This window comes from Nematolebias whitei, chromosome 1 (genome assembly GCF_014905685.2).
Source record: "Nematolebias whitei isolate Nwh7 chromosome 1, NemWhi1, whole genome shotgun sequence".
Taxonomy (NCBI): Eukaryota; Metazoa; Chordata; class Actinopteri; order Cyprinodontiformes; family Rivulidae; genus Nematolebias; species Nematolebias whitei.
The window spans coordinates 10398088-10412026 of NC_056498.1; the positions used below are offsets into that span (position 1 = coordinate 10398088).

General features: G+C 45.9%; 1 non-coding gene across 1 annotated transcript; it reads left to right on the forward strand.

The window, feature by feature from the left end:
* Nucleotides 1–13524: 13524 nt before the first annotated feature.
* trnar-ucu lies at nucleotides 13525–13598 on the forward strand. Its single transcript has one exon. It is a non-coding gene; the product is annotated as a tRNA-Arg (tRNA).
* The last annotated feature ends 341 nt before the right edge of the window (nucleotides 13599–13939 follow it).

Genomic DNA, 13939 nt, shown 5'->3' on the forward strand with positions numbered 1-13939 from the left:
TGTATATATGTATATATATACATATATATGTATATATGTATATATATATATACCTGTGTATATATGTATATATATATATATATTATATATATACATATATACACAGGTGCTGGTCATAAAATTAGAATATCATGGAAAAATTGATTTATTTCAGTAATTCCATTCATAAAGCGAAACTTCATTCATTTACTTATTTCTATAGCACTTTACACAACCATGGTGGTGGTGACCAAAGGGCTTAACAAAACTGTAATTAACATGACAATAAAAATTAAAAGCAAGAATAGCACAACAAAATAACAACAACAAAAAAAACAAACGTCACCACATATTTAAGTTCTAAACTTGAATATTGTATTAATTCATTACACACAGACTGATACAGTATATTTCAAATGTTTATTTCTTTTAATGTTGATGATTATAACTGGCAACTAATGAAAATCCCAAATTCAGTATCTCAGAAAATTAGAATATTGTGAAAAGGTTCAATATTGAAGACACCTGGTGCCACACTCTAATCAGCTAATTAACTCAAAACACCTGCAAAGGCCTTTAAATGTCTCAGTCTAGTTCTGTAGGCCACACAATCATGGAGAAGACTGCTGACTTGACAGTTGTCTGAAGTACAACCATTGACAACTTGCACAAGGAGGGCAAGACACAAAAGGTCATTGCTAAAGAGGCTGGCTGTTCACAGAGCTCTGTGTCCAAACACATTAATGGAGAGGTGAAGGGAAGGAAACAATGTGGTAGAAAAAAGTGTACAAGCAATAGAGATAACTGCATCCTGGAGAGGATGGTGAAACAAAACCCATTCCAAAATGTGGGGGAGATTCACAAAGAGTGGACTGCAGCTGAAGTCAATGCTTCAAGAACCACCACGCACAGAAATATGCAAGACATGGGTTTCAGCTGTCTCATTCCTTGTGTCAAGCCACTCTTGAACAAGAGACAGTGTCAGAAGCATCTTGCCTGGGACTGCTACTGACTGGTCCAAAGTTATGTTCTCTGATGAAAGTACATTTAGAAATCAAGGTCCCAGAGTCTGGAGGAAGAGGAGAGGCACAGAATCCATGTTGCTTGAGGTCCAGCGTCAGGTTTTTATAGTCAGTGATGGTTTGGGGTGCCATGTCATCTGCTGGTGTTGGTCCACTGTGTTTTCTGAGGTCCAAGATCAACGCAGTCATCTACCAGGAAGTTTTAGAGCACTTCATGCTTCCTGCTGCTGATCAATTTTATGGAGATGCAGATTTCATTTTCCAACAGGACTTGACACTTGCACACAGTACTAAAGTTACCAGTACCTAGTTTAAGGACCATAGTATACCTGTTCTTAATGGGCCAGTAAACTCACCTGACCCTAACCTCATTGAAAATCTATGGTGTATTGTGAAGAGGAAGATGTGATACACCAGACCCAACACTTCAGAAGAGCTGAAGGTCACTATCAGAGCAACCTGGGCTCTCATAACACCTGAGCAGTTTCACAGACTGATGACTCCATGCCACACTGCATTACTGCAGTAATATCCAGGCAAAAGGAGCCCCAACTAAATATTGAGTGCTGAGCATGCTCATACTTTTCAGCTGGCCAACATTTCTAAAAATCCTTTTTTTATTGGTCTTAAGTAATGTACTAATTTTCTGATATACTGAATTTGGGGTTTTCATTAGTTCCGTGTGTCCTCCTGCAGAAAAATTGGAATAAAAATTACTATTTTAGAGAGCAACAGTTAACAACTGGCCTAACCACTCAGCTACAGCCTTCAAACTGGAAACTGGATGCAATTTATCCATGTTGGGCATGAGGTTTATGAAGTTATTCTTCCCTGTCTCTCATGTACCAGGTAAGGAGATAGATATCACAAATGCCATTTCCAGATCTTCTGTCAGCAAAGAAGTATGAAAAAGGAATAAAGCTATATATGGTTTCAGCCGGGCAGCACGGTGGCACAACTGGTAGAGCTGCTGCCTCTCAGTGAGCAGGTCCTTGGTTCAAACCCCGGTCCAGGGGCCTTTCTGGGTGGAGTTTGCATGTTCTCTCTGTGCATGCGTGGGTTTTCTCCGGGTACTCCGGTTTCCTCCCACAGACCAAAAACATGCATGTTAGGCTGATTGGTAACTCTAAATTGTCCCTAGGTGTGAGTGAGAGAGTGAATGGTTGTTTGTCTTGTTTGTCTCTATGTGTCCCTGTGATGGACTTGCGACCTGTCCAGGGTGTACCCCGCCCCTCGCACAGTGATTGCTGGACATGGGCACCAGCGACCCCCGTGACCCAAAATGGAATAAGCGGGTAAAGATAATGGATGGATGGATGGATGGATGGTTTCAGCCATAGAAAGTTTACCAGCTACAGAGAAAGGACTGAAAGAAATCTAAACACATAAATCCAACAGCTTCATTCTCCAGTGGCTAAAAATGTTCTGTGCAGAGGAGTGGCCAAACAAGTACTCTATTTGAAGTGCATTTCAGCCATACCTCCCATTCTCAGGGGAGCTCACAGTTCATAATGGTATACTGTTGTATGGTAGCAGAACAGTGACTCCAGCGTCACTGAGAGCAAACACACTCTCCAAGCTGCACAAGGACCATTTATGGATAAGAAATTTTAGGGAGATAGCAAAGCTGTCACTTTGTTGGCCAGGACTCAAGAAAGAGCTGGCACAAATAGTATAGAACTGTGACTTTTGTGGATGAGAGACAACAAACCATAGAGAGAGACTTTATTGTCCATTGAACTTCCTGAGAGGCTGTGGGTACTGCTGATCTGTACTAGTTTCTGTACTAGTTTGCAAGAAAACAATATGCCATCATCTTGTAATTCTTGTCAAGATGTTCTGAGGTGGTAAGACTTACCTCCGTCATATCAGAACCTGTGATTGTGAAAATCAAGTCAGTCTTTGCCATTCAGCATACCAGAAGAGGCATTAACCTTTTAAATACCTGCAGATACCAGCAGATTATTGTCCCCAGTCATGGAGTAAAGAGAAGGAGCTGAAAATAACCTCCTTCCCTCTCCCTCTGTCAATATTGTAAGCATAACTTTTTTTTTTTTTTGGGGGGGGGGGGGGGGGGATACTGGCTTCCATTTTGGTGTTTAGCTACAGCTTGGCACAATAAAGGACATTATCAGAAATTTGGTTGCTAAGTCAAAATCCAAGATGATCACCATTATGTATGTACTGTATGTAAACTGGTCACCCCTATCATTTGAGGAAACTACACTTCATAGTTATTACATTATCCATCCATCCATCCATCCATTTTCTTCCGCTTATCCGGGGTCGGGTCGCGGGGGTAGCAGCCTAAGTAGGGAGGCCCAGACTTCCCTCTCCCCAGCCACTTGGGCCAGCTCTTCCGGGGGAATCCCGAGGCGTTCCCAGGCCAGCCGAGAAACGTAGTCCCTCCAGCGTGTCCTGGGTCTTCCCCTGGGCCTCCTTCCGGTGGGACGTGTCCGGAACACCTCACCAGGGAGGCGTCCAGAAGGCATCCTAAACAGATGCCCAAGCCACCTCAACTGGCTCCTCTCGATGTGGAGAAGCAGCGGCTCTACTCCGAGTCCCTCCCGGATGATCGAGCTTCTCACCCTGTCTCTAAGGGAGAGCCCAGACACCCTGCGGAGAAAACTCATTTCGGCCGCTTGTATCCGAGATCTCATTCTTTCGGTCACAACCCAAAGCTCGTGACCATAGATGAGGGTGGGAACGTAGATCGATCGGTAAATTGAGAGCTTCGCCTTTTGACTCAGCTCTCTCTTCACCACGACAGACCTGTACAGCGCCCGCTTCACTGCAGACGCTGCACCTATCCGCCTATCGATCTCACGCTCCATTTTTCCCTCATTCGTGAACAAGACCCCAAGATACTTGAACTCCTCCACTTGGGGTAGGACCTCCTCCCTGACCCAGAGAGGGCACTCTACCCTTTTCCGGCTCAAGACCATGGCCTCGGATTTGGAGGAACTGATCTTCATCCCTGCCGCATCGCATTCGGCTGCGAACCGCTCCAGCGAAAGCTGTAGATCACGATCTGATGAAGCCAATAAGACCACATCATCTGCAAAAAGCAGAGACGCAATTCTGAGGCCACCAAAACGGATCCCCTCAACACCTTGGCTGCGCCTAGAAATTCTGTCCATAAAAGTTATGAACAGAATCGGTGACAAAGGGCAACCTTGGCGGAGTCCAACTCTCACCGGGAACAAGCCCGACTTACTGCCAGCGATGCGGACCAGGCTCTGACACCGGTTATACAGGGACCTAACAGCCCGTATCAAAGGGCCTGGTACCCCATACTCCCAGAGTACCCCCCACAGGGCCCCCCGAGGGACGCGGTCGAACGCCTTCTCCAAGTCCACAAAGCACATGTAGACTGGTTGGGCAAACTCCCACGCACCCTCCAGGACCCTGCTGAGAGTGTAGAGCTGGTCCAGTGTTCCACGGCCAGGACGAAAACCGCACTGTTCCTCCTGAATCCGAGGTTCGACTATCCGACGGACCCTCCTCTCCAGAACCCCCGAATAGACCTTACCAGGGAGGCTTAAGAGCGTGATTCCCCTGTAGTTGGAACACACTCTACGGTCCCCCTTTTTGAATAGGGGGACCACCACCCCGGTCTGCCAATCCAGGGGAACTTCCCCCGATGTCCACGCAACATTGCAGAGTCGTGTAAGCCAACACAACCCTACAACATCCAGAGCCTTAAGGAACTCTGGGCGGATCTCATCCACCCCTGGGGCCCTGCCACCGAGGAGCTTTTTAACCACCTCGGCGACCTCAGCACCAGAGATTGGAGGGCCCGACCCAGAGTCCCCAGGCTCCGCTTCCTCAGTGGAAGACGTGCCGGTGGGATTGAGGAGGTCTTCAAAGTATTCCGCCCACCGACCCACAACATCCCGAGTTGAGGTCAGCAGCACACCACTCCCACTATAAACAGTGTTGGTGGCATACCGCTTCCCCCCCCTGAGACGCCGGATGGTGGACCAGAAACGTCTCGAAGCCGTGCGGAAGTCGTTCTCCATGGCCTCTCCGAACTCCTCCCATGCCCGAGTTTTTGCCTCAGCAACCACCCGAGCCGCATGTCGCTTGGACTGCCGGTACCCATCAGCTGCTTCCGGGGTCCCACAGGCCAAAAAGGCCCGATAGGACTCCTTCTTCAGCCTGACAGCATCCCTCACCGACGGTGTCCACCATCGGGTTCGAGGGTTGCCGCCGCGACAGGCACCGACAACCTTGCGGCCGCAGCTCTGGTAAGCCGCCTCGACAATAGAGGCACGAAACATGGTCCACTCAGACTCAATGTCCCCCACCTCCCTTGGAACATGTTCAAAGTTCTCCCGGAGGTGGGAGTTGAAACTCCGTCTCACAGGAGACTCTGCCAGACGTTCCCAGCAAACCCTCACAATACGTTTGGGCCTACCAGGTCTGACCGGCATCCTCCCCCACCATCGGAGCCAACTCACCACCAGGTAGTGATCAGTTGACAGCTCCGCCCCTCTCTTCACCCGAGTGTCCAAGACATGTGGCCGCAGATCAGATGAGACGATGACAAAGTCGATCATCGAACTGCGGCCTAGGGTGTCCTGGTGCCAAGAGCACATATGGACACCCTTATGCCTGAACAAGGTGTTCGTTATTGACAATCCATGACGAGCACAGAAGTCCAACAACAGAACACCACTCTGGTTCAGATCAGGGGGGCCGTTCCTCCCAACCACACCCCTCCAGGTCTCACTGTCATTGCCCACATGAGCATTGAAGTCCCCCAGCAGAACAAGGGAGTCCCCAGAAGGTGCACTTTCCAGTACCCCCTCTAAGGACTCCAGAAAGGGTGGATAATCTGAACTGCCGTTTGGTGCATAAGCACAAACGACAGTCAGAACCCGTCCCCCCACACGTAGGCGGAGAGAGGCCACCCTCTCATTCACCGGGGTGAACCCCAATACACAGGCACCAAGTTGGGGTGCAATTAGTACGCCCACACCTGCTCGGCGCCTCTCACCAGGGGCAACTCCAGAGTGGAAGAGTGTCCAGCCCCTCTCAAGGAAACTGGTTCCAGAGCCCGAGCCATGCGTAGAGGTGAGTCCGACTATTTCTAGCCGGAACCTCTCAGCCTCACACACCAGCTCAGGCTCCTTCCCCACCAGTGAGGTGACATTCCACGTCCCAATAGCCAGCTTCTGTAGCCGAGGATCAGACCGCCAGGGTCCCCGCCCTCGGCCACCACCCATCCCACATTGCACCCGACCCCTTTGGCCCCTCCCACAGGTGGTGAGCCCATGGGAAGGGGGACCCACGTCTCCTCTTCGGGCTGTGCCCGGCCGAGCTCCATGGGTAAAAGCCCGGCCACCAGGCGCTCGCCCACGTGCCCCACCTCCAGGCCTGGCTCCAGAGTGTTATTACATTATAGTTTCCTCAAATGATTGAGGTGGCTGAAAATTAATCTATGGTGGCCAAGGCCACCACTGGCCACCCTCACGCCTGGTGATGGATCCAATTGCTCCCTCCACTTCTTGAAACTTACCACTTCTCACTCTGTGCCTCCTCGGACAAGCAAAATATAACTAAATTAATTAATTAATTAATTAAAAATGATTACCTCTACTCAAAATCTACAAACAATTACTCAGCGACGGGGGACATCAACGTATTGCTTGTAGCCCTTGGAATTCCGTGGTCCACTTGATGCTTTTGTTAGTCACAAAGCAGACATGCATATTTACATCTTTAACCGAGTTGCTGAGAATACGCTTCAATTGTGCTTTAAATCAACGCTGTCCGACAACTACAAACTTCATGAGCCAAAAGGGAAGGCCCTGTTATGACTCGGGGAACCCTGAGTTGTATGAGACCCAGAATGAGACAGACACAGGTGTGTACAAAAGTAACAGTGTTTATTATTTACAGTGGATAATAGACAGTTGTTTCTCTGCAGCTCCTGGAAAAGGAAGGAGATGGTCAGCAGGGTAAACAGGCAATGTTAATGTGATGATCCAACATTTTTCAGTCAGGTCATCTGGACAGTTTCTTTTTTTGTCCTGAAACGTTTCGCCTTCGATCCGGAATGTGATGATGTTTCTCTTACAGGTTTGAAGATGTCTTTGGTTCATAGGCGTCGCAACCATTATATGTGAAGGGGACAAGTCCCCCCCACATTAAAAAAAAACGTTCATTTGGACCCCCTCACTTTTACTATGAAACATTAGTTCAGGCAGCGCAGTTTCTCTTTCTTTGTGAACAAATCCATTCCACTTGATTAATAGGAGAATACTCAAACCACTAAAACTCCACTCCAGGTTTTCCTGGTTACCTCCAACTCTCCACCATCCCTTTCTGCCTCTTGCCTCGGCAGAAAACGCGCACAGGTGGAGGAGGTGGAGGTACCTGTGTTACTCGCTCGCCAGTTTAGTGAGCTTAGTGCGGGCAGTGGTTGACCAGGGGGTCGATCATAAACATATATTCATGTTAGGAGGATGCTTGAGAGGAGCTACGTCTGTAGCATCTTAGCTGAGCAGTAACTGTGACTCTGTCAGACGCTGCAGGTGTAAGAGACGCGGTGTTCAGGTGCATTAAAGTAGAAATATCTTTAAAACCCCACACCTTATTGTCCTCAAGCTTCATGAGAAACATCATTTAGATGAGGAGTATTGAACACAAGTAAAAAAAGTCCAGTGGTGATGTTTTTATGTCTCTATAAAGACAAATAGATTTGACACTGACCGATCTGACACTCTGTATTAAAGTGTATTAAAGTTAAAATGTATTTAAAATCCACAGCTGAATTTACACAAACTTGGTGAGAAACATGCTTTAAATGTGTGGAATTAAAGCAAATCTAGGTGAAATGCTGCTTTTTTGTTCACTAGTGAACACCTTTTTTTACGTGCGCACACACGTGCATGCGCGCACACACACACCTACACACATCATTGTGTTCCCCCCCACACACACACACACACACACATTACGGATGCTTCTGATGCCCTTGCTTTGGTTCCAACTCCAAAACCATGGAAGAGCTCCAGAGGGAGACAAGGCCAAGGGTCCAACAGGACAAGGGAGGCAGGCAATTGGTGGCAGGCAAGGCATGAGGCGAACCAAGATAAGGCACAAGGAGAACCAGGACCAGGCACGAGGAGAACCAGGACCAGGCACAAGGAGAACCAGGACTAGGCATGAGGAGAACCAGGACAAGATCAAGGGAACCAGGACACAGGAGACAGGATCGCCGAGGACAAGAAAATCGGGTAAGTAGATTTACTTAATGTAAATTTACAGACCGGAGGCACAAATACCATTGATGGTCAATGCTCCAGCGAAGCGTAACACTGGACTGCAGCCTTATGTAGTGGATGTCTCTCATCAGGTTGATGGCTGACAGCTGTTGATAATCAGTGGCAATCTTGGATGAGGAGCTGCAGACAGTGGTACTAAGAATCGCCCCCAGGCGACCTAAGGTGTTTCTCGGGGTGGTTCCTGAAGAAGGAGGTGATTAGGCTGGGGTCCAAATAAACGATCTAGGGATCCAAGACCTCTCCTCTGGGCCGTACACCTCCCAATCAATGAGATACTGGAAACCTCTACCTCTGCGCCGCACGTCCAGGATGGTTCGTACCATGAATGCAGGGTGATTGTCAATCAGGCGGGGCGGTGGAGGGAGGTCGGAGGGGGGACACAAGGGGCTCATGGAGACGTGGGAGACATGGAACATAGAATGTATTTTCATAGTGTTAGGGAGCTGAAGTCTTACCGCAGAGGGATTTATGATCTTGGAGATGGGGAAGGGACCAATAAAGTGGGTTGTCATCTTTTGGGGAGTGTCCTTTAGGTTGATGTCCCAGGTTGACAACAATACTTTCTGTCCAACTTGGTAAGTAGGTGCCGTATAATGGTGGCAGTTGGCGAGCCTCTTGTTTTGGGCGGCAGTATGGAGCATGGTTGCCTTGGCTTGTCGCCAGATGCATCTACAGCAATGGAAATTATGCTGGACAGAAGGCACCGTGCAGTCCGTCTCCAAGCTGGGGAACAGAGGGGGCATATAGCCGAGTGAGGCTTCGAACAGGGCCATACGTGCGGCGGTGGGTCTGTGTGCATTATGGGCGTACTCCACCCAAACCAGGTGCTGGCTCCAGGCTGACGGGTTCTTTTCTGCAATGCAGTGGAGGGTGGTCTCCAGCTCTTGATTGCAGCGTTTAGCCTGCCCATTGGATTCGAGGTGGTAGCCCAGGGTGAGGCTGGTGGAAGCTCCTAGGGACTTACAAAAACAGTGCATACCTGTGAGATGAACTGAGGGCCGCGGTCTGACACCACGTCCGAGGGTATGCCATGGATCCTGAAGACGTGTTGGACCATGACTTCTGCTGTCTCGAGGGCCGAGGGAAGATTGGGCAAAGGGAAAGCAGCCTTGGAAAAACAGTCAACGATAGTAAGTATGGTGGTGTTACCATCTGAAGGAGGCAGGCCTGTGATGAAGTTAATGGATATATGTGACCAGGGACGGCTAGGAGTAGGGAGGGGCTGAAGAAGTCCTGCTGGAGGTTGAGTACCTGTCTTGTTTCTGGCGCAGATGGGGCATGCTGCGAGGAAGGCCTTAACATCATGCATCATGGAGGGCCACCAGAAGTTCATCTTGGCCAGAGAGAGCATGTGAGCAGTACCTGGGTGACAGGATAATCTGTTGGCGTGAAGCCAGTGTAATATCTTAGACCTCATGCAGGACATGACGAACAGTGTTCCAGGAGGTCCGTTGCCGGGGTCAGGTTCAGTTTTCTGAGCCTCTTTGATCTCGCTCTCTATGGGCCAGGTGAGGGTCCCAACAATACACACGGGGGAGACTATGGTTTCTTCAGCCTCGGGTATGTCTGGAGGGGTGAACTGATGGGACAGTGCGTCTGGTTTGACATTCTTCAAGCCGGGTCTGAAAGTGTAGAACCACTAGACTGAGGAACAGCTTCTACCCTGAAGCTGTTAAACTCATGAATCTCTAACCAGAATAATCACTGTGGAAAATCACATCATGCTGCTGATCTGTTTCATGTTGATGTGTTTATGCATGCTCATCTGCTCACACAGACTCATGTTCATGCTGCTGTTCGGCGTATTGTTTTTATGCTACTAGTGCTTAATGTATATTTAGTTGATGTTTTTCTTAGTTCATATCTTAGATCTTATTACTGTTTTTCTTTTACATTTTATTGTTGGATGTAACTGGGACCCTGTGTACAAAATCTCGTTCCACCACATGTACCAGATGGTGAAACGACAATAAAGAATCTCTGAATCTTAAATATGCTAGGATAAGTAGCTAAATATGCTAGGATAAGTAGCTATATATGCTAGGATAAGTAGCTATATATGCTAGTAGACGTACGGTAATCTGCAGCCACTTCTTCAGCTCGTCCTCCATCCCTCGTCCTTATCAGGCAGCAGGCTGATTATATTGTCCTGTTTGAGCTCTGACAGGTGGTGTTCCTACATGTTTAAATTAAATGCACAATGCTTGGAGAAACTACATTAGCTCGTACTGTTCACACATAAACAAATGCTGGTTCTGGTCTGCGCCGAATGTTGCATCCATAATTCACGCAAGGCAGCATGGGGGCTAGGTACAAGGTGGATTGAATGTTTGGTATAAAGTTTGCACAGGTGTGTGTTTCCAAGTCTGTAAGAATAGTTTGCAGCCTCATCTGGCTGCTGGTCATTCTCCAGAAGGCAGCCATGAAGTGAGAACTGAGACAGAGGAGACTCTGGCTGTGCGGTCCTCATAGAACAGGGAGCTTGTTCCAGAAGATGTTACCTCCTGAAGGTCAGGAGAGATGTTCAGGTCATAGGACGAGTCAACAAAGAGCCTGGAGACAATGAGACAGAGCGTGCAGGTTTCACTTTGGATGAATTAGAAAAACACCCCCATGTTTTAAAACCAGGAGACACAAATAAGTTTGATCATCGTCACAAAACTTTGGATTGGAATAAAAAAACATTATTAAAAAAAAAAACATTTTGTGCACACTATACTGTGCGGGAAGTGGTGGCACAGAGGTTAGATAAGGCTGCGGTCAGAAGGTCGCCAGTTCAACTCCCAGGACTGACAACATAAAAAATAAGGGTGGGAAATGTGAAACACCTACAACTATGGCAAGCCCTTTTAACATAAAATCGAGTATTCTGACTATTTGTAGTTACATTCTAGATATCTTAAATTGAGTTTTGACTAGGCACAATTACATTCTGACTAGTCAGAATAACAATTCAAGATATCTTAAATAACTAATATGTCTAGTCAAAACTCAGTTTAAGATATCTGGAATGTAAGCGTGGTGAATCCGATTTTATGTTAAAAGGGCTTGCCATACTACACCTCCCTCCACCCTCATTTACCCCACTCTGGGTCATTGAGCAAGGCTCTTAGCCCCCACCATCTGCTCCCCCAAGATGGCAGCTCTCTGCTCCACACAAAGGGCTGTGGTAGCTCAGTGGTCTGTGGTTGTGTCAAGAAGGGTATCCGGTGTAAAAACAATTGTCAAGTCTTTATGCAAGTTAGTTCACTGTGGTGACCCCTGAAGAAGAGAGCAGCCGAAAAAAAAAGATAATAATAACAATTAAAAAAATAATTATATATATATATATATATATATATATATATATATAAAATTATGTGTGTGTGTGTGTATCATAGAATTACAAAATAAATAACTTGTTTTATATTAAGGACATAACAGAAGTATAAAGTAGAAAAATTGTCAAGCAGTCACTTTATTTTCAAACTCAAGGTTCTTTAAAGAAAAACTTCACACTTCCTGAATTGAAGAGGTTTAATGTTCTCAAAGTGATATTATTCCTTTATATGACAGACATTTTTAAAAAATCAGCAAAACAGCCAGTGGGCATAGTTCTGTACATCCTGACCTCCATTCTGTGTTCGTTTCTACTTCCTGTTCCTCTCAAACAGCTGGTCGAAGCAGAGGGCTGCTTGTCCTGAGCCTCGCTCTGCTGGAGGTTTCTTCTGTTCAAAGGGAGTTTCTTCTTTCCACTGTCTCCTTTGTGCTCGCTCAGGATGGGAGACTGTGATGAAGTGAAGCTTCAACACAGTCTGCTGCTTCTTTAGACAGAGAACTTTTACAAGACTTTATATGAATGTTTCAGTGCCCTGAGACAACTTCATTTGGAACATGGCGTTATATCAATAATCTGACTTGAACTGTTTCACATTCAAAGGTCCAAACTCTTTCTGGAGCAGCATTTTTATAAATCTTTTAGAATAAACCACCTAGAATTTTACTAAATCATTTTTTGACATTTTTCCCTCAAAATAAATAACTTATCCAGCTTTTTTTGTTTGTTTGTTTTTGTTTTAAATATCAGATGAATTACACTAATGGTTTTAGGTAAAATCACATCTTCTGAAGCAGAAGTCTGGATTTGAAGCAGACCGATCTAAGAAATTAAACAGTTTTAAATTTATTTTAACTCAAGTACTTCAGATGTTTTTCAAACAGAACTTCTGTTTTATTCTCAGTTATTTACAATAAACAATTTTCTCAAGAATTAAACATTGTTTAACACCAAACATCATTCTTTGGTTGTTTCATTTTGCTGGGTCTGTGACTAACATGATTCCAAACCATAGTGCGTCCACCACCGTGCTTCACTGTGTACTGTCAGGGTTCAGCCTCCTCTTCACATCTTCTTCATCTCTGAGGGATTTTCCAGGACTTTTATTTTTTTTGATAAGTCAGTGTCTTTTAGTCTTCTGCTGCTCGTTTCTGGTTTGCGCTTTATTTCTGCTCGACGGATATTATGTCATAATATTGTGTTATTGTTTTAAAAATGGTGTTATTGTTTTAAATACAGATAAAGTAGTCGGCCATTTTTCAATCTTTTGAGACTTCTGGTTCTGAATGTATCTCTGAGACAGAAATCTGGCAGGAAATGATGAATAAATCCACTATAGAAACCAGTGTTGGATCATTAATATAATTAAAACGAGTCCATGGCAACATTAGGAATAATAAAACGTTGCCTACTATAATCTACAAAAACATCTGACATTTTCTTAAACTGTGGAGAATAAACACCCTCCGTTGTAAAATAGAGACAGATTTTATTTCATTAAAACTTTACATGACAGACTAACTGGTCGCTTTGGTTTCAAAACTCACCTGAATGAGTACAACCACTCCATTAAATAAAAAAGCTATTATAAAAACGACACCGGCCATTGTGGTCGTGTCAGGTTCGTGAGCGTCAAAGTTCAAAAAGCTTCCTGTTTGCGTACCTTCAAAATAAAAGTATAACTTATTGTTCACCCATCTGAGCTTTTATTTTGTCACGGTCGGTTAGGTTAACTTCCTGTGTTGCACTGTGAGCTTGACGGAGCACCGAGGTGAGTCCTGCAGCTGCAGCGCCCTCTAGCGGCGGCAGCGTCGACATGTCGGCTCATTGCGGTCCTGATGCTGCAGAGAACACGAAGATCCTGGAGATGTGATGTATCTAAAGCGTGGCGTGGCTGTGAAATCACGGCGCAGTCTCTGTGGCGCAATGGAATAGCGCGCTGGACTTCTAATCCAGAGGCTCCGGGTTCGAGTCCCGGCAGAGATGGGTCACTCTGCATGCCACACGGCAGACCTGCGGTTATTTTTGTTTAAATCTCCCATTACAGGTTGAACGCATTATTCTGCTGTTTTAATCCGTGGTCACGAACCAAATGCTGGCTATTATCAGCTGCTATGATGTTCCTTAAAAAAAACAAAAACAACTGAAGTAAAAGCGTTTTAAATTCTAAAAATAGTTGAAATAGTTTCTTATTCAGACAAACTGACGTGAGACCTTTTTTGAAATTAAAAAAAGCTTTAGCACGTTTTTTTTGTACCTCATTATGTTAGTTGAAGCTGTTTTTAAAAAGTAGCTTAAATAATATAAATATAATAGCAAATAAAAGC